Here is a 3,692-nt window from a genome sequence, read left to right as displayed (position 1 = left end):
GCCCCAGTGTGAGGTCGCATTTCTTGAGGGAGCGAGATGTGCGGCTGGAAAGCCAACCCCCGGGCTGTGCCTGGTGCTGTACGAACCGGGCTCTGCTCCTTGCCCTGCCGTAGCACCGGCCATCCCCAGAGGGTCCTGAGCTGTCGTGGGTGAGTCACTCAGGCTATAAGCAGACGTCTCATTTTCCTGATTTTTGTCTCAGGTTTGGCCCAGATCAAAAAAATGACCGAGAGTCACGGTCATTTACACACGTCACCCTTCCACGCTGCATTGCTGCTCCTTCGCCAGCTGGGAGCCGGCCGGTGAGAGCTCACACCCTGGCTGGCTTGTTCCTGCAATAAACCGTGGTGCCTGTACAGATGGACAGCAGGGCGTCCTGAGAAGCACTGGCACATCGCTCCACCACACGGCAAGGGGGACTTGAAGTGGCACAGTGGATGTGTCCGGCACTGTATTCCCAGGACAAGTGGATTTCTCCCAGGACCAATGTGATATCTGTTCACAGCCTCCTACCCCAGCCTTCCCTCACGCCTGGCCTGGCCACGGTTGCCAACCCAAGAATTAATTTTTTTTACTGACATGGAATTTTTTTTACTGATGTGCTTTTAATGTCCATAAAAAATAAATGCAAGTGCAAGGGTATTTCTACCTCCATTTGCCCAGCCCCACACCCTGCAGGTCTCTGATGAACACAACGCTGGGCTGTGGGGCCAGCCTGGCATCGCTCACAGGATCCTCCTGCATGCGTCAGGGAAGAAACCAGCTCCCTGCTCTGTGCACGGAGGTCATGGCCTCCATGTGCTTGCTGGTACCGCAGCCCTGCTGGAGTGGGCCTGGGCTGGCTCCGTGGGGGGCTCTGAAAGCCCCTGTGGCCCAAGGCAAGGCACTGCAGGGAACGGCACGTGGGCCCCCTGGAGATGTGGGCTGAGTAGCTGAGCTAGTCCCCCATTCCCTCCCCTCTCCCCCACAGATGCATTGTGGTCCTGGCTGCCTGGGACCAAGCTGTGCAGCGTGTCACTGCTGGGGAAAAGAGGCCTGGGATAGTGCTGCCACAACCCTCACCCTGCCCTAGTGATCTTGCAGCTCACCCCCACACTCGTGTCCCTGCTGCCCCCATCCCAGCACACCGCTGCTCCCTTCTAGCCACAGCCTCCTGCCTAGGCACGTGCCAGGTGCACAGCTGTCAGGGCAGCAATTCCCAAGCAGGAGCCACGACACCCAGGGGTGCCATGAGCTTCTTTCAGGGGTGCTGCACAATGTCAGCTCTGCAAGGCAGGCCAACAGGAGTTGCCCACTAAGCTCAGGGAGTGCAAATAGGGACCCAGAGGGCACGTCTGTGTGTGCAATGAGTGCGCCTGAATTTTCTGTGCATAGCTCAGGGGCATTAGACTCTGCCCCTGCAACCATCTGAACCTGTGGCTGCTGGGAGCAAATTCAATTTAGGGCTGCTCCTGCTCTGCCCTCTGCAGCACCCAGGGGCAGCTCCAGGCTCCGCTGGGTGCCAGCCCAGGACTGGCAGGGGCACGGGGGCTGGTCCTTATCTCCACAGGGCTGGTGAGCAGTGTCCTGCTGAGCTGCCACCACACTCCCCATCTGCTGTGGCAATTTGCTCCTGGTCGGCATCTGTATGTGCACTTCGGTGCATTGGTGTAATGTGCTGATTTCTAGTACCTGTAGCTACAGGTGCTAGAAAGCAGCACAGTGGACTAATCTACCATGCTGTATTTGCTCACAGATGTAGACAGTGACACTTTACTGCTTATTAAATGAGTCTAATGTCCAGTAAAGCATCTTGTCCGTGCACCCAGAATGGCACGAGCGCTCTGCCTGCAGGCTTGGCCGCAGGGGGATTGCTCTAGGGCTATTCTGTACTCCCAAAAGGCGTGAAAATGAAGAGCTGGCGTTTCCTAAGGGGACCTCGAGCCCACAAAGGGGGAGCCTGGGAACGCCGAGAGCCCCCAGCTCCGAGGCAGCGAAAGGGTCCCAGTGACAGCACATGGCTTGGAAGGGGAGAACGGGGGTCCGCGAGCCCTACAAAGCTCGGGGTGCTGTGCCCCACCTCCACAGGTGCTGCTCTGCTCCCGCTGCCCCTTGCCCTCCCTGCAAGCTGCAGCTTCAATCAGCCTGATGTCTTCAGCCTGATTTGTACGGAGGGTTCATTCCCCTCACTAACGGGTGCATTTCGCCTGGTTATTTCCAAGCCCTCAGTGTATTTATGGACAATTGAAAATGGCCAAGCATGGGGCCAGAGCGGTGCCAGGCCGCCTCGGAGCAGCACGGCAGTATAGAGTGGGAGTGTAAGTGTGTGCACGCGCGGGTGTGTGTACACCCCCTGTACCTCCTACCGGCCTGGCATCAGCCCCAGCATGTGGGCCTGCAGCTGCGGCAGGCTGGCGTGTCCCCAAAATCCCCAGGCTCGAGGGCTTTGGAGGCGGGGTGCGGTCCCGAGGGGGGGTTGTGTTGCAAGTATCCCCATCTCCCAACCGACCCGAAGCCGCAGGGGAGCTGCAGCAGCCCGTGTCCTGCGTCTGTGAAATGTCAACGTGCACGGAGGTCGTGGGTGGAGGAGCACACCCCCACTAGAGGAAGGTAAACACCACCCCGGCCAATCTGTCCGTGGGGAAAAAATCCTTCCTGACCCCAAACGTGGAGATGGGGCTGATCCTGAGCAGAGAGGCCAGACCCGCTAGCCGGCAATTAGCACAACTCAGTCAGTCCCCAACCTTGGCTGCAGCCAGCACCTGATGCCTCTGGGGCAGCTTAAAAACACCCTGACACACAGCAGGGAAAGTGGGGAACAGGGGCAATCAGCCAAGCACAGACCCCCGGTAAATCCCTGGGGTAGAAAATAGACATCGCTGCACCTAACCCCCGCCCTGCCCCCCGATCAGCGTGACCACCCCCAGCCACGCCATGCCACGGCCACCGTTTCCCTGGCGTCTCATCTTCCGCTCTCACCCTCACTTTGCTTTTCACCATGCTTTCCATTTTGCTTACAAACCCTTCTTCATCTTCCCCACCGGTGTGACGGCTGCCGAGCACAGAGCCGATGCTTATAGCTACTGCCCTGCATGCTGCCAAGGGAGATGAGTCTCAGGGGAGGAAGACACCAGGCTGGGACAGAGGGACATGAGCCCATCCATGGGACCCAAGTAACTATAGGCCTGTAAGCCTCACCTCGGTGCTCGGGACGCTCTTGGAGAGGATCATCAAGGAGCATATCTGTGGGGGGGGGCTGCAGGGGAGATCATGCTCGGGGGCAATCAGCATGGGTTCAGCAAAGGCAGGTCCTGCCAGACCAACCTGATTGTCTTTTATGACCAAGTAACTAAATCCTTGGATGATGGTGTCGCCATGGACGTAGTCTTTCTAGACTTTAAGAAGGCCTTTGGCACTGTCTCTCACCTCATCCTCATTAATAAATTATGCGACTGCGGCATCGATGCCTGCACAGTTGGATGGGTAAAACACTGGCTGATGGGGCGCACCCAGAGAGTAGTGGTGGACGGGTTGTACTCAGCCTGGCGAGATGCGAGCAGTGGGGTCTCCCAGGGCTCGGTCCTCGGGCCCGCACTGTTTAACATCTTCATCAGCGACTTGGACGAGGGGGTGGAAAGCACGCTGTCCAAGTTTGCTGATGACACTAAGATGTGAGGCGAGGTGGACACACTTGAAGGGAGAGAGAGGCTGCA

This window comes from Alligator sinensis, unplaced genomic scaffold (assembly GCF_000455745.1).
Source record: "Alligator sinensis unplaced genomic scaffold, ASM45574v1 scaffold1296_1, whole genome shotgun sequence".
NCBI lineage: Eukaryota > Metazoa > Chordata > Crocodylia > Alligatoridae > Alligator > Alligator sinensis.
Note: the sequence above shows the minus strand (reverse complement) of the source record.